Below are 24,816 nucleotides of genomic sequence, written 5' to 3' on the forward strand. Positions count from 1 at the left end.
CCGATCTCTAACTATAGCCGTTTTTGTAACCCATCGCCTCACTTTCAAGCAGTGGTCGTTTTGACCACTTTCTGAGCATTTTTTAGGAAAAAAGTTCCGCAAGCTAAAATCTGCCCCTGCTTCTCTGCTCTTCATAGAAAAAGTCGGATTTCAAATCGGGGCTACCGATCTCTAACTATAGCCGTTTTGTAACCCATCGCCTCACTTTCAAGCAGTGGTCGTTTTGACCACTTTCTGAGCATTTTTGAGGAAAAAAGTTCCGCAAGCTAAAATCTGCCCCTGCTTCTCTGCTCTTCATAGAAAAAGTCGGATTTCAAATCGGGGCTACCGATCTCTAACTATAGCCGTTTTTGTAACCCATCGCCTCACTTTCAAGCAGTGGTCGTTTTGACCACTTTCTGAGAGCATTTTTGAGGAAAAAAGTTCCGCAAGCTAAAATCTGCCCCTGCTTCTCTGCTCTTCATAGAAAAAGTCGGATTTCAAATCGGGGCTACCAATCTCTAACTATAGCCATTTTGTAACCCATCGCCTCACTTTTAAGCAGTGGTCGTTTTGACCACTTTCTGAGAGCATTTTTGAGGAAAAAAGTTCCGCAAGCTAAAATCTGCCCCTGCTTCTCTGCTCTTCATAGAAAAAGTCGGATTTCAAATCGGAGCTACCAATCTCTAACTATAGCCGTTTTTGTAACCCATCGCCTCACTTTCAAGCAGTGGTCGTTTTGACCACTTTCTGAGCATTTTTGAGGAAAAAGTTCCGCAAGCTAAAATCTGCCCCTGCTTCTCTGCTCTTCATAGAAAAAGTCGGATTTCAAATCGGGGCTTACCGATCTCTAACTATAGCCGTTTTTGTAACCCATCGCCTCACTTACATTTACATTTAAGTCATTTAGCAGACGCTCTTATCCAGTAACAAATCGGTCATTCACCTTATGACATCTTTCAAGCAGTGGTCGTTTTGACCACTTTCTGAGAGCATTTTTGAGGAAAAAAGTTCCGCAAGCTAAAATCTGCCCCTGCTTCTCTGCTCTTCATAGAAAAAGTCGGATTTCAAATCGGGGCTACCAATCTCTAACTATAGCCGTTTTTGTAACCCATCGCCTCACTTTCAAGCAGTGGTCGTTTTGACCACTTTCTGAGCATTTTTGAGGAAAAAAGTTCCGCAAGCTAAAATCTGCCCCTGCTTCTCTGCTCTTCATAGAAAAAGTCGGATTTCAAATCGGGGCTACCGATCTCTAACTATAGCCATTTTGTAACCCATTTTACATTTACATTTAAGTAACAGACGCATCCAGAGCGACTTACAAATTGGTGCATTCACCTTATGACATCTTTCAAGCAGTGGTCGTTTTGACCACTTTCTGAGAGCATTTTTGAGGAAAAAAGTTCCGCAAGCTAAAATCTGCCCCTGCTTCTCTGCTCTTCATAGAAAAAGTCGGATTTCAAATCGGGGCTACCAATCTCTAACTATAGCCATTTTGTAACCCATCGCCTCACTTTCAAGCAGTGGTCGTTTTGACCACTTTCTGAGCATTTTTTAGGAAAAAAGTTCCGCAAGCTAAAATCTGCCCCTGCTTCTCTGCTCTTCATAGAAAAAGTCGGATTTCAAATCAGGGCTACCGATCTCTAACTATAGCCGTTTTTGTAACCCATCGCCTCACTTTCAAACAGTGGTCGTTTTGACCACTTTCTGAGCATTTTTGAGGAAAAAGTTCCGGCAAGCTAAAATCTGCCCCTGCTTCTCTGCTCTTCATAGAAAAAGTCGGATTTCAAATCGGGCTTACCGATCTCTAACTATAGCCGTTTTGTAACCCATCGCCTCACTTACATTTACATTTAAGTCATTTAACCTTATCCAGAGCGACTTACAAATTGTGGACATCTTTCAAGCAGTGGTCGTTTTGACCACTTTCTGAGAGCATTTTTGAGGAAAAAGTTCCGCAAGCTAAAATCTGCCCCTGCTTCTCTGCTCTTCATAGAAAAAGTCGGATTTCAAATCGGGCTACCAATCTCTAACTATAGCCGTTTTGTAACCCATCGCCTCACTTTCAAGCAGTGGTCGTTTTGACCACTTTCTGAGCATTTTTGAGGAAAAAAGTTCCGCAAGCTAAAATCTGCCCCTGCTTCTCTGCTCTTCATAGAAAAAGTCGGATTTCAAATCGGGGCTACCGATCTCTAACTATAGCCGTTTTTGTAACCCATCGCCTCACTTTCAAGCAGTGGTCGTTTTGACCACTTTCTGAGCATTTTTAGGAAAAAGTTCCGCAAGCTAAAATCTGCCCCTGCTTCTCTGCTCTTCATAGAAAAAGTCGGATTTCAAATCGGGGCTACCAATCTCTAACTATAGCCATTTTGTAACCCATCGCCTCACTTTTAAGCAGTGGTCGTTTTGACCACTTTCTGAGAGCATTTTTGAGGAAAAAGTTCCGCAAGCTAAAATCTGCCCCTGCTTCTCTGCTCTTCATAGAAAAAGTCGGATTTCAAATCGGAGCTACCAATCTCTAACTATAGCCGTTTTTGTAACCCATCGCCTCACTTTCAAGCAGTGGTCGTTTTGACCACTTTCTGAGCATTTTTGAGGAAAAAAGTTCGGCAAGCTAAAATCTGCCCCTGCTTCTCTGCTCTTCATAGAAAAAGTCGGATTTCAAATCGGGGCTTACCGATCTCTAACTATAGCCGTTTTTGTAACCCATCGCCTCACTTTCAAGCAGTGGTCGTTTTGACCACTTTCTGAGAGCATTTTTGATGAAAAAAGTTCCGCAAGCTAAAATCTGCCCCTGCTTCTCTGCTCTTCATAGAAAAAGTCGGATTTCAAATCGGGGCTACCAATCTCTAACTATAGCCATTTTGTAACCCATCGCCTCACTTTTAAGCAGTGGTCGTTTTGACCACTTTCTGAGAGCATTTTTGAGGAAAAAAGTTCCGCAAGCTAAAATCTGCCCCTGCTTCTCTGCTCTTCATAGAAAAAGTCGGATTTCAAATCGGAGCTACCAATCTCTAACTATAGCCGTTTTTGTAACCCATCGCCTCACTTTCAAGCAGTGGTCGTTTTGACCACTTTCTGAGCATTTTTGAGGAAAAAAGTTCCGCAAGCTAAAATCTGCCCCTGCTTCTCTGCTCTTCATAGAAAAAGTCGGATTTCAAATCGGGGCTACCGATCTCTAACTATAGCCGTTTTTGTAACCCATCGCCTCACTTACATTTACATTTAAGTCATTTAGCAGACGCTCTTATCCAGAGCGACTTACAAATTGGTGCATTCACCTTATGACATCTTTCAAGCAGTGGTCGTTTTGACCACTTTCTGAGAGCATTTTTGAGGAAAAAAGTTCCGCAAGCTAAAATCTGCCCCTGCTTCTCTGCTCTTCATAGAAAAAGTCGGATTTCAAATCGGGGCTACCGATCTCTAACTATAGCCGTTTTTGTAACCCATCGCCTCACTTTCAAGCAGTGGTCGTTTTGACCACTTTCTGAGCATTTTTGAGGAAAAAAGTTCCGCAAGCTAAAATCTGCCCCTGCTTCTCTGCTCTTCATAGAAAAAGTCGGATTTCAAATCGGAGCTACCAATCTCTAACTATAGCCGTTTTTGTAACCCATCGCCTCACTTTCAAGCAGTGGTCGTTTTGACCACTTTCTGAGCATTTTTAGGAAAAAGTTCCGCAAGCTAAAATCTGCCCCTGCTTCTCTGCTCTTCATAGAAAAAGTCGGATTTCAAATCGGGGCTACCATCTCTAACTATAGCCGTTTTGTAACCCATCGCCTCACTTTCAAGCAGTGGTCGTTTTGACCACTTTCTGAGCATTTTTTAGGAAAAAAGTTCCGCAAGCTAAAATCTGCCCCTGCTTCTCTGCTCTTCATAGAAAAAGTCGGATTTCAAATCGGGGCTACCAATCTCTAACTATAGCCATTTTGTAACCCATCGCCTCACTTTTAAGCAGTGGTCGTTTTGACCACTTTCTGAGCATTTTTAGGAAAAAGTTCCGCAAGCTAAAATCTGCCCCTGCTTCTCTGCTCTTCATAGAAAAAGTCGGATTTCAAATCGGGCTACCGATCTCTAACTATAGCCGTTTTGTAACCCATCGCCTCACTTTCAAGCAGTGGTCGTTTTGACCACTTTCTGAGCATTTTTGAGGAAAAAAGTTCCGCAAGCTAAAATCTGCCCCTGCTTCTCTGCTCTTCATAGAAAAAGTCGGATTTCAAATCGGGGCTACCAATCTCTAACTATAGCCGTTTTTGTAACCCATCGCCTCACTTTCAAGCAGTGGTCGTTTTGACCACTTTCTGAGCATTTTTGAGGAAAAAAGTTCCGCAAGCTAAAATCTGCCCCTGCTTCTCTGCTCTTCATAGAAAAAGTCGGATTTCAAATCGGGGCTACCGATCTCTAACTATAGCCGTTTTTGTAACCCATCGCCTCACTTTTTAATTTAAGCAGTGGTCTTATCCAGAGCGACTTTTGACCACTTTCATGAGTGGTCGTTTTGACCACTTTCTGAGAGCATTTTTGAGGAAAAAGTTCCGCAAGCTAAAATCTGCCCCTGCTTCTCTGCTCTTCATAGAAAAAGTCGGATTTCAAATCGGGGCTACCGATCTCTAACTATAGCCGTTTTTGTAACCCATCGCCTCACTTTCAAGCAGTGGTCGTTTTGACCACTTTCTGAGCATTTTTGAGGAAAAAAGTTCTGCAAGCTAAAATCTGCCCCTGCTTCTCTGCTCTTCATAGAAAAAGTCGGATTTCAAATCGGGCCTTACCGATCTCTAACTATAGCCGTTTTTGTAACCCATCGCCTCACTTTCAAGCAGTGGTCGTTTTGACCACTTTCTGAGCATTTTTGAGGAAAAAAGTTCCGCAAGCTAAAATCTGCCCCTGCTTCTCTGCTCTTCATAGAAAAAGTCGGATTTCAAATCGGGGCTACCGATCTCTAACTATAGCCGTTTTTGTAACCCATCGCCTCACTTTCAAACAGTGGTCGTTTTGACCACTTTCTGAGCATTTTTGAGGAAAAAGTTCTGCTAAAATCTGCCCCTGCTTCTCTGCTCTTCATAGAAAAAGTCGGATTTCAAATCGGGGCTTACCGATCTCTAACTATAGCCGTTTTTGTAACCCATCGCCTCACTTTCAAGCAGTGGTCGTTTTGACCACTTTCTGAGAGCATTTTTGATGAAAAAAGTTCCGCAAGCTAAAATCTGCCCCTGCTTCTCTGCTCTTCATAGAAAAAGTCGGATTTCAAATCGGGCTACCAATCTCTAACTATAGCCATTTTGTAACCCATCGCCTCACTTTTAAGCAGTGGTCGTTTTGACCACTTTCTGAGAGCATTTTTGAGGAAAAAAGTTCCGCAAGCTAAAATCTGCCCCTGCTTCTCTGCTCTTCATAGAAAAAGTCGGATTTCAAATCGGAGCTACCAATCTCTAACTATAGCCGTTTTTGTAACCCATCGCCTCACTTTCAAGCAGTGGTCGTTTTGACCACTTTCTGAGCATTTTTTAGGAAAAAAGTTCCGCAAGCTAAAATCTGCCCCTGCTTCTCTGCTCTTCATAGAAAAAGTCGGATTTCAAATCGGGGCTACCGATCTCTAACTATAGCCGTTTTTGTAACCCATCGCCTCACTTTCAAACAGTGGTCGTTTTGACCACTTTCTGAGCATTTTTTAGGAAAAAAGTTCCGCAAGCTAAAATCTGCCCCTGCTTCTCTGCTCTTCATAGAAAAAGTCGGATTTCAAATCGGGGCTACCGATCTCTAACTATAGCCGTTTTGTAACCCATCGCCTCACTTTCAAGCAGTGGTCGTTTTGACCACTTTCTGAGAGCATTTTTGAGGAAAAAGTTCCGCAAGCTAAAATCTGCCCCTGCTTCTCTGCTCTTCATAGAAAAAGTCGGATTTCAAATCGGGCTACCGATCTCTAACTATAGCCGTTTTTGTAACTCGCCTCAACATTTACATTTAAGTCATTTAGCAGTTTTCCAGAACCCTTACAAATTGGTGCATTCACCTTATGACATCTTTCAAGCAGTGGTCGTTTTGACCACTTTCTGAGAGCATTTTTGAGGAAAAAAGTTCCAAAGCTAAAATCTGCCCCTGCTTCTCTGCTCTTCATAGAAAAAGTCGGATTTCAAATCGGGCTACCGATCTCTAACTATAGCCGTTTTTGTAACCCATCGCCTCACTTTCAAGCAGTGGTCGTTTTGACCACTTTCTGAGCATTTTTTGAGGAAAAAGTTCCGCAAGCTAAAATCTGCCCCTGCTTCTCTGCTCTTCATAGAAAAAGTCGGATTTCAAATCGGGCTACCGATCTCTAACTATAGCCGTTTTTGTAACCCATCGCCTCACTTTCAAGCAGTGGTCGTTTTGACCACTTTCTGAGCATTTTTGAGGAAAAAAGTTCCAAGCTAAAATCTGCCCCTGCTTCTCTGCTCTTCATAGAAAAAGTCGGATTTCAAATCGGGCTACCGATCTCTAACTATAGCCGTTTTTGTAACCCATCGCCTCACTTTCAAACAGTGGTCGTTTTGACCACTTTCTGAGCATTTTTGAGGAAAAAAGTTCCGCAAGCTAAAATCTGCCCCTGCTTCTCTGCTCTTCATAGAAAAAGTCGGATTTCAAATCGGGGCTACCGATCTCTAACTATAGCCGTTTTGTAACCCATCGCCTCACTTTCAAGCAGTGGTCGTTTTGACCACTTTCTGAGCATTTTTGAGGAAAAAAGTTCCGAAGCTAAAATCTGCCCCTGCTTCTCTGCTCTTCATAGAAAAGTCGGATTTCAAATCGGGCTACCAATCTCTAACTATAGCCGTTTTTGTAACCCATCGCCTCACTTTCAAGCAGTGGTCGTTTTGACCACTTTCTGAGAGCATTTTTGATGAAAAAAGTTCCGCAAGCTAAAATCTGCCCCTGCTTCTCTGCTCTTCATAGAAAAAGTCGGATTTCAAATCGGGGCTACCAATCTCTAACTATAGCCATTTTGTAACCCATCGCCTCACTTTCAAGCAGTGGTCGTTTTGACCACTTTCTGAGAGCATTTTTGAGGAAAAAGTTCCAAGCTAAAATCTGCCCCTGCTTCTCTGCTCTTCATAGAAAAAGTCGGATTTCAAATCGGGCTACCAATCTCTAACTATAGCCGTTTTTGTAACCCATCGCCTCACTTTCAAGCAGTGGTCGTTTTGACCACTTTCTGAGCATTTTTAGGAAAAAGTTCCGCAAGCTAAAATCTGCCCCTGCTTCTCTGCTCTTCATAGAAAAAGTCGGATTTCAAATCGGGCTTACCTCTAACTCTCTAACTATAGCCATTTAAGTCATTTTGTAACCAGAGCACTTACAAATTGGTGCATTCACCTTATGACATCTTTCAAGCAGTGGTCGTTTTGACCACTTTCTGAGAGCATTTTTGAGGAAAAAGTTCATAGCTAAAATCTGCCCCTGCTTCTCTGCTCTTCATAGAAAAAGTCGGATTTCAAATCGGGGCTACCGATCTCTAACTATAGCCGTTTTTGTAACCCATCGCCTCACTTTCAAACAGTGGTCGTTTTGACCACTTTCTGAGCATTTTTGAGGAAAAAAGTTCCGCAAGCTAAAATCTGCCCCTGCTTCTCTGCTCTTCATAGAAAAAGTCGGATTTCAAATCGGGCTACCGATCTCTAACTATAGCCGTTTTTGTAACCCATCGCCTCACTTTCAAGCAGTGGTCGTTTTGACCACTTTCTGAGAGCATTTTTGATGAAAAAAGTTCCGCAAGCTAAAATCTGCCCCTGCTTCTCTGCTCTTCATAGAAAAAGTCGGTTTCAAATCGGGCTACCAATCTCTAACTATAGCCATTTTGTAACCCATCGCCTCACTTTTAAGCAGTGGTCGTTTGACCACTTTCTGAGAGCATTTTTGAGGAAAAAGTTCCGCAAGCTAAAATCTGCCCCTGCTTCTCTGCTCTTCATAGAAAAAGTCGGTTCAAATCGGAGCTACCAATCTCTAACTATAGCCGTTTTTGTAACCCATCGCCTCACTTTCAAGCAGTGGTCGTTTTGACCACTTTCTGAGCATTTTTGAGGAAAAAAGTTCCGCAAGCTAAAATCTGCCCCTGCTTCTCTGCTCTTCATAGAAAAAGTCGGATTTCAAATCGGGGCTACCGATCTCTAACTATAGCCGTTTTTGTAACCCATCGCCTCACTTTCAAACAGTGGTCGTTTTGACCACTTTCTGAGCATTTTTAGGAAAAAGTTCCGCAAGCTAAAATCTGCCCCTGCTTCTCTGCTCTTCATAGAAAAAGTCGGATTTCAAATCGGGGCTACCGATCTCTAACTATAGCCGTTTTTGTAACCCATCGCCTCACTTTCAAGCAGTGGTCGTTTTGACCACTTTCTGAGCATTTTTAGGAAAAAAGTTCAAGCTAAAATCTGCCCCTGCTTCTCTGCTCTTCATAGAAAAAGTCGGATTTCAAATCGGGGCTACCAATCTCTAACTATAGCCATTTTGTAACCCATCGCCTCACTTTCAAGCAGTGGTCGTTTGACCACTTTCTGAGAGCATTTTTGAGGAAAAAGTTCCGCAAGCTAAAATCTGCCCCTGCTTCTCTGCTCTTCATAGAAAAAGTCGGATTTCAAATCGGGCTACCAATCTCTAACTATAGCCGTTTTGTAACCCATCGCCTCACTTTCAAGCAGTGGTCGTTTTGACCACTTTCTGAGCATTTTTGAGGAAAAAGTTCCATAAGCTAAAATCTGCCCCTGCTTCTCTGCTCTTCATAGAAAAAGTCGGATTTCAAATCGGGGCTACCGATCTCTAACTATAGCCGTTTTTGTAACCCATCGCCTCACTTTCAAGCAGTGGTCGTTTTGACCACTTTCTGAGCATTTTTTAGGAAAAAAGTTCCGCAAGCTAAAATCTGCCCCTGCTTCTCTGCTCTTCATAGAAAAAGTCGGATTTCAAATCGGGCTACCAATCTCTAACTATAGCCGTTTTTGTAACCCATCGCCTCACTTTCAAGCAGTGGTCGTTTTGACCACTTTCTGAGCATTTTTGAGGAAAAAAGTTCGGCAAGCTAAAATCTGCCCCTGCTTCTCTGCTCTTCATAGAAAAAGTCGGATTTCAAATCGGGGCTACCAATCTCTAACTATAGCCGTTTTTGTAACCCATCGCCTCACTTACATTTACATTTAAGTCATTTAGCAGACGCTCTTATCCAGAGCGACTTACAAAATGGTGCATTCACCTTATGACATCTTTCAAGCAGTGGTCGTTTTGACCACTTTCTGAGCATTTTTGAGGAAAAAAGTTCCGCAAGCTAAAATCTGCCCCTGCTTCTCTGCTCTTCATAGAAAAAGTCGGATTTCAAATCAGGGCTACCGATCTCTAACTATAGCCGTTTTTGTAACCCATCGCCTCACTTTCAAGCAGTGGTCGTTTTGACCACTTTCTGAGAGCATTTTTGAGGAAAAAGTTCCGCAAGCTTCTGCCCCTGCTTCTCTGCTCTTCATAGAAAAAGTCGGATTTCAAATCGGGGCTACCGATCTCTAACTATAGCCGTTTTTGTAACCCATCGCCTCACTTTTAAGCAGTGGTCGTTTTGACCACTTTCTGAGCATTTTTGAGGAAAAAAGTTCGGCAAGCTAAAATCTGCCCCTGCTTCTCTGCTCTTCATAGAAAAAGTCGGATTTCAAATCGGGGCTACCAATCTCTAACTATAGCCGTTTTGTAACCCATCTACTTACATTTACATTTAAGTTTTAGTAACCCATCCAGAGCCTCAAATTGGTGCTTTTAACATCTTTCAAGCAGTGGTCGTTTTGACCACTTTCTGAGAGCATTTTTGAGGAAAAAAGTTCCGCAAGCTAAAATCTGCCCCTGCTTCTCTGCTCTTCATAGAAAAAGTCGGATTTCAAATCGGGGCTACCAATCTCTAACTATAGCCGTTTTTGTAACCCATCGCCTCACTTTCAAGCAGTGGTCGTTTTGACCACTTTCTGAGCATTTTTTGAGGAAAAAAGTTCCGCAAGCTAAAATCTGCCCCTGCTTCTCTGCTCTTCATAGAAAAAGTCGGATTTCAAATCGGGGCTACCAATCTCTAACTATAGCCGTTTTTGTAACCCATCGCCTCACTTACATTTACATTTAAGTCATTTAGCAGACGCTCTTATCCAGAGCGACTTACAAATTGGTGCATTCACCTTATGACATCTTTCAAGCAGTGGTCGTTTTGACCACTTTCTGAGCATTTTTGAGGAAAAAAGTTCCGCAAGCTAAAATCTGCCCCTGCTTCTCTGCTCTTCATAGAAAAAGTCGGATTTCAAATCAGGGCTACCGATCTCTAACTATAGCCGTTTTTGTAACCCATCGCCTCACTTTCAAGCAATGGTCGTTTTGACCACTTTCTGAGAGCATTTTTGAGGAAAAAAGTTCCGCAAGCTAAAATCTGCCCCTGCTTCTCTGCTCTTCATAGAAAAAGTCGGATTTCAAATCGGGGCTACCGATCGCTAACTATAGCCGTTTTTGTAACCCATCGCCTCACTTTTAAGCAGTGGTCGTTTTGACCACTTTCTGAGCATTTTTTGAGGAAAAAAGTTCGGCAAGCTAAAATCTGCCCCTGCTTCTCTGCTCTTCATAGAAAAAGTCGGATTTCAAATCGGGGCTACCAATCTCTAAGTATAGCCGTTTTTGTAACCCATCGCCTCACTTACATTTACATTTAAGTCATTTAGCAGACGCTCTTATCCAGAGCGACTTACAAATTGGTGCATTCACCTTATGACATCTTTCAAGCAGTGGTCGTTTTGACCACTTTCTGAGAGCATTTTTGAGGAAAAAAGTTCCGCAAGCTAAAATCTGCCCCTGCTTCTCTGCTCTTCATAGAAAAAGTCGGATTTCAAATCGGGGCTACCGATCGCTAACTATAGCCGTTTTTGTAACCCATCGCCTCACTTTTAAGCAGTGGTCGTTTTGACCACTTTCTGAGCATTTTTTGAGGAAAAAAGTTCGGCAAGCTAAAATCTGCCCCTGCTTCTCTGCTCTTCATAGAAAAAGTCGGATTTCAAATCGGGGCTACCAATCTCTAAGTATAGCCGTTTTTGTAACCCATCGCCTCACTTACATTTACATTTAAGTCATTTAGCAGACGCTCTTATCCAGAGCGACTTACAAATTGGTGCATTCACCTTATGACATCTTTCAAGCAGTGGTCGTTTTGACCACTTTCTGAGCATTTTTGAGGAAAAAAGTTCCGCAAGTTAAAATCTGCCCCTGCTTCTCTGCTCTTCATAGAAAAAGTCGGATTTCAAATCAGGGCTACCGATCTCTAACTATAGCCGTTTTTGTAACCCATCGCCTCACTTTCAAGCAATGGTCGTTTTGACCACTTTCTGAGAGCATTTTTGAGGAAAAAAGTTCCGCAAGCTAAAATCTGCCCCTGCTTCTCTGCTCTTCATAGAAAAAGTCGGATTTCAAATCGGGGCTACCAATCTCTAACTATAGCCGTTTTTGTAACCCATCATCGCCTCACTTTCAAGCAATGGTCGTTTTGACCACTTTCTGAGCATTTTTGAGGAAAAAAGTTCAGCAAGCTAAAATCTGCCCCTGCTTCTCTGCTCTTCATAGAAAAAGTCGGATTTCAAATCGGGGCTACCGATCTCTAACTATAGCCGTTTTTGTAACCCATCGCCTCACTTTCAAGCAGTGGTCGTTTTGACCACTTTCTGAGCATTTTTTAGGAAAAAAGTTCCGCAAGCTAAAATCTGCCCCTGCTTCTCTGCTCTTCATAGAAAAAGTCGGATTTCAAATCGGGGCTACCGATCTCTAACTATAGCCGTTTTTGTAACCCATCGCCTCACTTTCAAGTGTCTGTAAATCATGCCAAGCAGCAAGGCAATTTATTACTTTCCCAAACAACTATCGTTTTGACCACTAAACAAACAGTTACACAAACATAGTTTGGCATAAAATCTTCCTCTACTTCTCTGCTTCTCAAGGGCGGAAACTGATAGAGGAATTCTAAATTCCTTTATGCTTTAATTGCCAAAACCAATTAGCACTCATTTCTAATTCATTAATGAATTGTAAGTTCATTAATTATGCATGAAATAGATTGAGACCAGTCTTAAAAGCCAGGTAAGAGCGTTTAATTCCAGAGAGTACTGAATGCTTACACACATTTCCACAGGTTATAAACTGAAAATGACGTCAGCGTTTTCCAAACGTTCCGTTTCACAAACAGAGGGCCCCTCTAGCTCTCAAGTCTTCGCGTTATCAGCACGAAGTCAAGGCCAGTCAGCATAAATCAACATTCCCACCACCTGGAGATTTGTACAACTGAATGAACTAAGGAACAGACCTACATTGTTGCTAACTCCTGACTACATTATATACAATTGGGAAAAGGAGCAAGAGGGAAAACTCACATGTACAGTACATTATAGCATTTGGACTAGTCAGTTTCTGATTGGAATGTATACATAATTAGTCATTTCAACCATATTTTCCTCTATCAATCCTCCCTTTGATCAAATATTATACATTCAAATCTACAAAATAAAAATATTATTATAAATGTTTACCTGACTCTTCACCCATCCTTAACCTCTTCAGTCGACCCTCTACTTTTTTGAACATTTTGTTAAAAATCGCGCAACATTTCAGCGCCCTGCTACTCATGCCAGGAATATAGTACGTTCATATGGTTAGAATGTGTGGATAGGAAACCCTCGGACGTTTTTAAAACTGGTTAAATCACGACTGTGGCTATTACATAACGTGCGTTACATCGGAAAGCGCAGGAAAACCTGATCACAGAAAATGGAAATAAATATCCTTGCGCCACTTCCAGCAATTGTTAACAGTGAGCCGAATTAGATAAGACCGAGCATTCAACTCCCACAGCATCCCCATGTTGTCGAGTATCTTGTGAATTTAATCATCTTTGATTCTTGGTTGAACCGAAAGAGGGGCACCGCTTACCTCCGGTCTCCGCCCAGATCATTCCGGAAGAGCTCTCTCCTGAAATTTTTTCCAAGACGACAGCTAATGATATTTACATCGCCTACGGATGATTTTTATCGCTTATTAACGTTTACTAATACCTAAAGTAGCATTACAAACGTATTTCGAAGTGTTTTGTGAAAGTTTATCGTCTACTTTTTGAATTTAAAAAAATGACGTTACGTTGTGAAATCGCAGTTTTTTTCGTTTATCACACAGTCTACATATAACGATATCTTGGCTTTATATGGCCCGATTTAATCGAAATAAAGACCCAATAGTGTTTATGGGACATCTAGGAGTGCCAACAAAGAAGATGGTGAAAGGTAATGACTGTTTTCTATTTTATTGTGCGGTTTGTGTAACGCCGAAATGCTAATTATTTTGTTTACGTCCCCTGCTGTGCTTTTCTGTTGTAGTGTATTGGTGCATGCTATCAGATAATAGCTTCTCATGCTGTCGCCGAAAAGCATTTTAAAAATCGGACTTGTTGCCTGGATTCACAACGAGTGTAGCTTTAATTTGATACCCTGCATGTGTATTTTAATGAACTTTTGAGTTTTAACTAATACTATTAGCATTTAGCGTAGCGCATTTGCATTTCCAGAGCTCTAGTTGGGACGCAAGCGTCCCAAGTAGAGGCAACAGGTTAATCAAATCTAACCTTAACTCCAACTGTTTTTAAACCTACATCAGAATCATAACTCCTCTTTCAGGATTTTTTCTTTTTTTTACAGTCTTTATTAAAAAACAGTTTAATCATTGAAACAAATTACAATCTAATTCCCCTTCATCTCAACACTATTCTCATCAAACATAAATTCCCCACAAATGACAGATCCAGATTCGTCCACTTCCTCTGTAGACATGCCTTCCATCCTCCATTGGTCAGAACCTGGAATCGGCCCATAACGCACCATCTGTAGTGTCATTGATCTCTCCAGAGTCCTGGAAACAATAACTTTCATACATACACGCAATCAACCACGTACGTACAAGACTAACACAGTCACACCGGTTAAGGTGGCCCATAACACCACATTTTTCCATAAATACTGTCTACCCAATTTAGTTCAGAGAAGTATCCACCCCAGAGTTTCTGCCAACCTGTGAGCCAGGGTGGTCAAAACAGCTGAGGCTTCGGGCACTGATTCGTCCGGAGCTGTGCTACCTGGGATGTAAGACATGGTCCTGATTACCATGCCCACTTCCTCCTTTTATCTAATGCAATTCTATTATGTCAGGTCTTCCAGCTGGTTGCTTCAGTCTGTTCTACAAACCCTTTAATAACCCTTCTGGTAACTATAATTAATCCAGTCTACATTCTTATTGAGAGTAGACCACTCTAATCCTGCTAGTATCTGATTTCTTGCCTTGAACTCATCCGGCACACCTCGTGGAACCCCAATGTTATCAATATATACTCTTTCGCCAAAAGACCTAGATGGAGCATCTCTTCTCTCTCGTTTTGGCTAACTTCATGTCTTGGTGTTGTATGAGTGTAAAAGGCATTCCTAACCAGTCCAATCAGTCGGCAATACTGCACAAACTCATTCCCCCGCACAACCACCAGATGTCGACACTGGCCCATTTTATTTTATTGAAATCCCCAGAGTTCAACCAGCCTGTCAATTCAGACATGGTCTCGTCAGTGGTCATATTCTCTGTACTAACTTGGTTCCTGGGGATATAAATAGTGCAAATCAATACAACTGTCATTATCTGGCATTCCTGCTTTCATGAACAGCTTTACCATACATGCCATTCCCTTAGGGGAATTAATTCCGTTCAGTGGGAAAGGGATAGTTGTTAACTGGGGTTTAGCGTTCGCACAGGCATAACATTCTTCTTTAGCCACTGATCTGGCCGTATATTGAATCCATTCCAACCATAAGTTGGACCCCCCAAACCCAGTCTCCACCCCAAGCCCTCTCCTTGGGGATCTGACAATAACATGGATTTAATGTGTTGCAAAGTGTGGAATAAAACTTTGGTCCTGTAAAACAGAGTAAAGCAGAACAAAGCATTCTTATAACCCATCTGGTCCTCTCAGCTATTCTTATCCAGCACCAGGTGGGCACCATGCCACCCTTCACGACAGGGAGAACAAACATACATGGGTCATCCTCAGTCAGTCTTATCCTCCCCTCAAAGCATGCTTCACCTCAGCCTCTCCAACTGGAGCATCAAGCAAAGGCATCATGCCTGAAGCCTTCACCACATCTGTAACAGACTTCTTAAAACACGGTATGATGCAAGCAGCACATCACATCAATAACAAATAATACAAGAATTAGGGTCAGAAATCCAGTAACCACCATACCAGTATACTTACCAAACCAGGCTCCCCACCAAGAGGACAGTCAGACTCCTCTACCCCCGCCATGGTCCTCATCTCAGCAGATCATCAAGCCCATTAAGGCCCTTAGATATACTACCATCTGGACTGGTGTTATTAGGGATATACGTACAACATTGTTCACCGAACATCTTGCAGACTCCCCCCTGACTAGCAAGAAGCATATTCTAAGCAAGTCTATTCTGTATAAGACAGCCACAAATTGTCCATACCATCAAAACCAGTCTCCGTGTCTAATTGATCAATAGCTGAATAGTCTAACATTAATTACCTGAATGGGATTTTTAGCACAGTGGTGGCAGGTTCGGTCCAGGGGTGGTAGAGGAGTGTGTCCGGCCCTGGTTCGTGAGACCTCTGGTTTTGGCAGTACCTTAATAGAAAACACACCCACAGTGTCTGTCCCGGTCCTTTGTAGTCCGGGGTGTAAGTGCCTGCATCAGAGAGCTTAATAGTTTTGATGGTTAGTAGGATTTCATCACCTTTACAAAGTTCAACAGTACTCCCAGGTTTCCCCATATCATGGAAAACCTATCCACCTTTGTGGGATTCCCTATGCCATAAGGATATCCTCTTCTCCAGTCCCAGAACTGTCCCAAGTTGGTTATCATGTAATCCCCATACGGACACCCTCCCCCATTACACAGGTAATGTCCCCCGTCTTTTGACACTCCTGTACACGGGTGTTAAAATCAAACAAAAATACCTCAATTCCTTCCCTGCCCTGTTGGCTCAAAATATGTTATCTTCCCCTATTTATTCTCAATGATGAATATGACTTTCTCTCTGTTACAATACCAACTCCCTAATAGCCCATTCAAAAAACTTCACAGCTAATGTTATAAGACAGAATCCTGAACCACTTTCTCATTTGCGGTTCAAACAGTAATTCTAAACCCTCAACCAAAACTGCTTCATTTCTAATGAATTTACCTTAAAACTAGTAACTTAATATGACTCCATTCATTATACAAATGACTCTCCCCTGAGGCTGATCAGACCTCAGAAGCCAGTCATGATAAGGTCAAAAGGCCATACCATATTAGACATAAAGATCCCTTTATCCTTACAATAGAAATAGTCACCTGTGTGAGCGTGCCTCTAAAACCTAATGATAATTCCCCTTTGACTCAAATCAATAATCATAAGTTTTAAACATCGTCTACGGATATGTTTACTTAAATGACCATGCTACCTTTAGATACAATTAACCCGATAACATTATTATCCAATGCATTACTTTTTCTCTCTGCCGCAAATGTCGTACATTTCACAGTGTAAGGAATCCGTAATTTAATCCCCGATATTTAATAAATATGCATTCGCATTTCTCTCATGGCTCCTTTAATTTACTTATTTTGGTTAACTCTCATCCGTTCCGGAACAAAGAGTTCTACCTAAACCCGCCAGAACACACTGTTCAACTAAGTTAAATCAAACCCTAAAATTGACTATAACCAATAAACAAAACACTTTTATCTCAACTTCTGAAAGGTTACTCGAAGCCTCGATACACACACTAACAGCCATACAGTTTGCTCCGTTATTCCCAGTCTCTGGTGACAAAAGTGTCTCGCTAGTGACGTCATCATCAAGCGCTCAACCTGCCAATTCGTAGCGACTTCAAATGAATTGTAAATAATTCTTGTTCGATTAACCAAACCTAATTTTTCACATCTGTTCAAATCCTGAATTATAATTTACCACCCCAACCAACATCTCTAAATTCGCCAATTTTATAAAAGCTTTTCGATGGGCATAAATCATAAGTCTCTTTGTTATCATTTAGAATCCATTTTGCTCTAAATACCTGTCTCGTCTTTGACTTAGTATTTTAATTACAACTCTATTCCCAATACGTTATTCACTTGTCTAATTACAACTCAGACCAGCATTAGTGAGTGCACGCCTTAGAAATGCCTTGTCTCTGGGAACAGGGAAATCCCCTTAACCCAAAATTTCACTCCTACAACGACACCCAATAATTCTGATGATCCCTTCACATCGTTCATTTTAAATCTCTTGATGTATCATGTAACTTATTTTTCTATCTTCGAATTGTCGTCCCACAATATTTTTTCCACTGTCATGCACTCAAACCACTGTGATTACCGTGCACTGTCCCTTTAAGATAAGACATTTTATTTGTTCCCCGCAATGAGGACGGAATTCAGATCATCTTTAGAATACGTTACTTTTTGTTCAAATTCACTGGTGTTACCTTAACCAAAAATCAATAATCAGAAAAACAATCACAACTTCTTACGATTAAACTATTCTTACCTAATTTATAAACCAAAGCGTTGCACTATATAGCCCCATTGAGTGTCTAGCAATTCCGTTGCTTGGCTATAGACACAAATCTGCCCGCCTTTGTAAAATATATATTCCCTATTCAGATTGAGTTCAGTTTTAAATTCTAATCATCAGAGTAAACCCAACCGAACTTCTCAATTTACTATACCCTAACATTAAACGTACCATGTTTTTGTGTTAAACTTCTCATGTCAATTGAGTCATAATTAGCCGTAACGTCCAGGCAGGCTGGAATTGTATTGTATCTCTCCGTTATCCCCTCCATTTAACTTTAGGTAACTCTCTTCTATGATACATCTATTTAAATACGACTCCCATCTCAATACATTATTCCACCAGATCATTTTGGGCGAAATAGCGTTTTACATCGAAATTGTTTCGCCGTTATTTTTAATGACTTCTTTTATCAATTCTATCTAGAACACATAATATCCGTTCAGTTATCTCTTTTGCAAACACTGGCGACCGTATTTTTCAGGCAAAACATGCAAATAGGTCAATTACGATCTAAAATCAATCTGACATTTAACTCACCCACACGATCACTTTTCACTATCAAGAACACTGACTACTAAAAACCGGGAAAGACCCCCCCATACATACATCGCTCGATCTCCCGTCAGTTCTGGGGCCTTTTTCGAGGCATTTCTCCCCATTCTTAATCCTTACCGTTACTAGTAGCTATGGTCTTTAAACACTTATCTTCTGCCTTTCGCTTTTAAAATTGGGTCTAACGTTCTCGAGGGAGAGCGATTTAAGAAACCCCCTCACCTGCTCTTCACTAACAGCTCTCTGTGTCAATTCTGATATTCCAAAACGGAACCGTTGGCTAGGATACTCGCCGACGCTGCAGGGCCAAAATCATGAGGAGACGCTCCTCCTACAGCGTTTAAGCTAGAAATGCAGTTCCAATATCAACAAATTCGCAACGGTCTCGATCAAGTTGTTTGTATAGAATTTTTGATATCTGTTATACTGTTTCCGTTTTTTCACTTTCTTGTCCTCTTTATGTCCTCCTTCCGCTTTCATTGGATCTCTCAAGAAACTCAAGTGCCCCATTGTGACATCATCACTTCCAAGTGACATTCTTTGTAAGTGAAATCAAGCCATTTTTGACAAATCAGCTAATAAATCCACTTTGCAACCACTTAGACAAGACATATCAAGTGTTCCAGCTTCGTCTACTTCTCTGCTACTCAAATCTGGAGTTTGGAGATGTTGGTGTTCACATACTGGAGAGGGAGTGCAAAACAAGGACGCTGGACAGAGTGGAATCAAGTGTAGCAAAAAGTCAGTTTATTTAAAGTCAGAGATATCTTGTCCTGCAGTTAAGCGTGCACGGACCTAAGCATATGTCTCTGTGAGGAGTCAGCTAATTAGGCTGCCTGCCTTCTTCACGACGCTGTCTGTGTGAGTGGACCAATTCAGTTTGTCTGTGATGTGTATGCCGAGGAACTTAAAACTTGCTACCCTCTCCACTACTGTTCCATCAATGTGGATAGGGGGGTGTTCCCTCTGCTGTTTCCTGAAGTCCACAATCATCTCCTTAGTTTTGTTGACGTTGAGTGTGAGGTTATTTTCCTGACACCACACTCCGAGGGCCCTCACCTCCTCCCTGTAGGCCGTCTCGTCGTTGTTGGTAATCAAGCCTACCACTGTTGTGTCGTCCGCAAACTTGATGATTGAGTTGGAGGCGTGCGTGGCCACGCAGTCGTGGGTGAACAGGGAGTACAGGAGAGGGCTCAGAACGCACCCTTGTGGGGCCCCCGTGTTGAGGATCAGCGGGGAGGAGATGTTGTTGCCTACCCTCACCACCTGGGGGAGGCCCGTCAGGAAGTCCAGTACCCAGTTGCACAGGGCGGGGTCGAGACCCAGGGTCTCGAGCTTGATGACGAGCTTGGAGGGTACTATGGTGTTGAATGCTGAGCTGTAGTCGATGAACAGCATTCTCACAGATGGGTTAGGGCAGTGTGCAGTGTGGTTGAGATTGCATCGTCTGTGGACCTATTTGGGCGGTAAGCATATTGGAGTGGGTCTAGGGTGTCAGGTAGGGTGGAGGTGATATGGTCCTTGACTAGTCTCTCAAAGCACTTCATGATGACGGAAGTGAGTGCTACGGGGCGGTAGTCGTTTAGCTCAGTTACCTTAGCTTTCTTGGGAACAGGAACAATGGTGGCCCTCTTGAAGCATGTGGGAACAGCAGACTGGTATAGGGACTGATTGAATATGTCCGTAAACACACCGGCCAGCTGGTCTGCGCTTCATGATGGCTACCTGTGCCGGTAATGATACTAATGCTATTAGTCTCTCCATCTGTGTCTTGTGTTTGATTGGAAGATTTCCTGTTGTGGTAAAGTTTCTTCTTACCCACTGTGGTCCATCAGTGTGGACTGCTCCATGGGCATAGGCTGAGTCTGTACAGATATTCACAGTCTTTCCTTTTGCTCTGATGAGGGCCTTTGTCAATCCGATGATTTCAGCTAATTGGGCAGATGCTGGTTGAGGGATGATGGCTGATTCAAGGGTGACGTGTGAGCCATCTGGGAGTTGCTGCACCACCGCATAGGCTGCTATGTTTCCTTCTTCTCCTTTGTAGCAGCAGCCATCGGTGTGCAGCCATTGGTCGGAATTGGTCAGTGGTTCATTCTTCAGGTCTGGTCTCAGTTTTAGTTCTTGTGCCGCTCTTTCAGCACAAGAGTGGGGCAAGCCTTCTTCTGCGTTGAGTGCATCTGCCATATTTTTGTCGGTATTAACAAACGTGATATGTGACTGTGTGCATTTGTTCTGATTCTTGGTTTTTCTTTCAGCACTGAACGTGAATTCTTTACTCATCAGATACGCAGCGACGCCATGATGGGTGTGGATCTCCAATGGATGACACATCACGAGGTGAGCTGTTTTTTCAATAGCTTTTGCTACTGTAGCAACGTATCTGGAGCATGTTGTCTGTCCTACCTCAATATGGTCAAGTTTCGAGGAGTGGTACATCAATACCTTTCTCTCCCCCTCTTGTTTCTGGAAAAGGACGGATGATGTGAATCCTTCCTTTTCAGAAACATCCAAATGGAACTTGTTGTTGTAGTCAGGTGCAATCAGTGCTGCTGCCGCTGATAGATCTGTTTTCAGGAGTGCAAAAGCTGTTGATGCTTCAGGCGTCCAGGCCAGGGGTGCATGGAGGTTCCTTGGTTGTAGGATGACCGGTGCTGCCACCCCCTCTGGGCCACACACCTGATAGGTGGGGTCAGGTGCATCATGTTTTCGTCCCAGTCTTCAGGGTAGGGGCAGTCATCAGTGTCTGTTATATTGAGTGTGCAATGGATCTCAGCTTGGGGAGTCTTATATGGGTGCAGAGTGTAGATTTGAGCTTTCAGTTGGTTGAACTTAAACTGGATGTGAGGGGTGGCAGGCCCCGTGGTTAGACATTTTAGCCAGTACACTTCTTGGGTTTCGGACAGTGTGGGCGTCGGCAGGAGTGGCATCATCATAATTCTTATCGATCTAGGGGCAGGGTGGGTGGCTGGTCTCCGAGGTCGGCTGCTGTCATGATGCCGTTCATGGTGCCATGGTTGATGGCACTGGCTAGTAGTGCTTTCATGTCTGCCAGGCAAGAGATCCAGACCGGAGGTCAGAGTCTGCAGCTGGTAGCCATGCGGAGGCTCCTTCATGCAGGCTGGGCATCTGTTCCATCAGTGTGGTCAGGTCAGTCATTTTCCAAGGTTGGTACTCTACGTAGCGTGGATCAGTTGCTGGGCGTAGGGGATACATGCTGGCTCCACCCTGTTCCAAGTCCCAGTGTTCTCTGGTGGTCACTCCTTTAGATCTTAGTCCATCCACCCTGGCAGACTTCCGGGTAGCGGTCGCCCCCTGTGTGTCGGTTACGTCAGTCACCTTTCCCTTCATCATGCCTTCGATGTGGTACTCACCCATCCCTCTGCCTTCATTATTCATCAGGCCCTTCGCTTGGGCTATTGATTCACTTAATTCTCTCCTTAAGTGTTGTATTTCACAGTCTATTTCTAAACTGGTGGGTGTCTTTCTGTTGCTGTCATCATCTTCCGTTGCCTGACTCACGTGGCTGATGTAGGACCCTTCCTCAACTTGGAGGCTACGCGGGGAACACTTTAGGTAGAAGTTGGGGTTTGGTTGTTGTGTCTCCAGGGGGAAACGCCCACCTGCAGCTCCAGAGCCTACAGAGCTTCCGAGATCTATCAGGAGGGAGCCGGTGGAGTTTCCGGGGAAGGCTCCTTCCTTGCATTGGTGTCCTCGCTTCTGGGAGGTGTTCCCTGGATGTGGAGTGCTGGTGGTGGGGAGTGGCTCACACTCTATCTGCCCTCCTGTTATTCCGAAGCTCATAGCCCCATTCAGCTGGCCCGCTTGTACACTTGGGACTGGGATTATGCCCCATTGAGTATGGCGGAGGTTGGGCCACCTCTATTGGTATTTCTGGGTATAGTGAGGGAGGAGCAGACGCCGTGCTGGTGTTGGCAATTTGGGGAACTGTGGGGAAAACTCTCGAGTGGAGTTTTAGTCTCTGTTAACGTTGCAGAGTCCACACACATCATATCCAGTTTGTTTTTTGGTTGCACCCTTCTACTCTCTTCTATCGCCCATGTCCCTATTTTCAACTCCGCTTCTGCTCGCTCTCTCTCTTTAGTGCCTTCCTTTTTGAACAAATGAATCTTGTTCCCCTCTGTCTCACTTGCTGTCGTCCTCTCTACGGCTTCTTCTAGTCCTTTCTGCATAGATTTGAGTTCCTCCTCTACGGGAGGGGCCCCTCTAAGGTAACCTGCCTGTATCCATTTTAGTTTTATCCCTTCCCACACTTTCTTTATTTTCTTATACTGTTCTTTCCCTCCCGCTCTATCAGTCATGTGCTGTTCTAAGTATTCATTGAACTTGAGTTTGGGTGTAGTTGAGCCAGACATGTTATCACAAAATAATTATGTGAACTGCTAAGGTAATTATTAACGCAGTTAGGCTAGATATAACTAAGGCAGTGATGATCTGAAAATGGTCTTATTTGGCTCCTTTCCCTGTTCTAGCTCATCTGGTAATGTCTGTAATGTGTCCTCTAGGTTTCAGTCAGTCCTCTACTATGTCCTGTGTATATGTGTTTATTTCTATCTTTGTATACTTAGCACGTCCTTGGTCGAGACCAGGGATGTATTCGCGGTGCCGACACAGACTTATCACTTGTGCCCCACCCTCGCACACAAAGATTTTATCAGTATGTGGTGACAGTTATGTGTGTGTTTCTCCGGTATTTTATTTGAATTTGTTCAGCGATTTATTTAGGTATTTTCTAGAAATGATTCGGCGATTTCCTTTTGGAACAATATATTAGTGAATTCAGGCGGTTCTATAACAATTGTCAGAATAATTTTAGTACTTTAGGAAATACCAATAGAAATAGGAAAACTAAAAGTCAGTGTTTAGCTCGGCAGCTGTCAATCAAAAGTCAGTGCTCAGCTCGGCGGCTGTTCAGCGGGTGTACAAGATGCTCTGAAAGCGGCACGGTGACTAGACTACTAGGTGGCTAGACTAGCAGTACGAGTACATATAACCCAGTTACATAACTTAGCATGGCGATTACTCCGCAACAAACGTTTCTCTCAATTGGGTATGGGATTTGTAGTCTATGGTTTTAATTTCCCCGGTCTCAAAATCGTGGAACGTCAACTCTGGTTCATATGTTTTCTATATACCACATTCATTTGTATGAAATTCACATTGAATTTCCAATATCCATTATTGTGTCCATTATGTGTTAGAACACAGCCACAGTTTAACTTCACCTCATACACAACATATATATATATATATAATAGGACAGTTTTCTATGCAGATTTCACGAACAAACTGGGTCCTAGAAGGAATCTAACACATTGGTCAATCACAATTCACAAATCCATCATGTACTAGAACACAGCCTCAGTTTAACTTCACCTCATACACAACCTAATATATATATAGATATATATATATATAAATAATAGGACAGTTTTCTATGCAGATTTCACGAACAAACTGGGTCCCAGAAGGAATGTAGTACATTGGTCAATCACAGTTCAATAAAAAATAAATGTTTTTTAGCAAAAAAAGATCTCTTTGATCAATGCCTTTGGTTCTTATGTCAAAATAATTTAGCAACGATTCATACTCACACTCAGTACTTCTGATCAAAATTTGGTTTAGACTATAATATAATATGCAGATTTCGATTTAACAGGTTCTGCTTACCTTTTGGTAGAGCGCTCTGATCAGGTTTCCTGAGGCAAGACGAATGGTTGATGGTCTCCTGGACGACAGGTCACTCTTCCGTCTGATTTTAAGCCGATGATTTGTTTCGTCCTCTCACACCAACTTATCATAGATCGCATTCAGGATAACCATCCTCTGCTACCAAATTTGTTGGTGTTCACATACTGGAGAGGGAGTGCAAAAAAACGACGCTGGACAGAGTGGAATCAAGTGTAACAAAAAGTCAGTTTATTTAAAGTCAGAGATATCTTGTCCTGCAGTTAAGCGTGCACGGACCTAAGCATATGGCTCTGTGAGGAGTCAGCTAATTAGGCTGCTTTAGACAGAGTTTGCAGCAGAATGTATACACAGAATAATGTAGGTGGAGTCTCGTCTTGTTGGTCTTCTGACTGGTCCTGAAGAGTTGGAGGCGGGCCTGCTCTAGCCAGAGCAGGAGCCCCATTGGTGCACAGCAGAGTCCTCTGCTCTTGGCACCCGACCAGTAGAGGGGGGTGGAGTGTGAGTGTACGTGCTTATGAAATGTATGTGTGTCAAGGAAGCGTGAGATAAGGGGAACTGGCAGTTTCTGCGTTAGGCTAAGGTGTTTCTTGTTTTTGCAGGAGTGCATGCAAGGATCAATGTCAGTGAAATAGTTTGGCACTCTAAGCTCGTTAGTGTTGCAGGATGTTCTTTGTGGTTGACAGGGGAGTATATTTTGAGTGATAGCAGCCATGTGTCCTTTCCTTGAGCTGTTTTGTGCAAGGATAATCATGTTATTGCATGTAGGCTCTAAACTTGACTGAGGACACTGGGCCCAGAGTTATCTGAGGACATCCGGTTTAACCAGAGCGTTGGCCAGCTAGTAATGCTTGATATTTGATTATTTATTTAACAAATACAAAAATGATACTCTCATCAAAAGTTACAGGAGTTTAAGTAACAGCACCAACATCAGT

The sequence above is a fragment of the Oncorhynchus nerka genome, linkage group LG4 (assembly GCF_034236695.1).
Source record: "Oncorhynchus nerka isolate Pitt River linkage group LG4, Oner_Uvic_2.0, whole genome shotgun sequence".
Lineage (NCBI taxonomy): Eukaryota > Metazoa > Chordata > Actinopteri > Salmoniformes > Salmonidae > Oncorhynchus > Oncorhynchus nerka.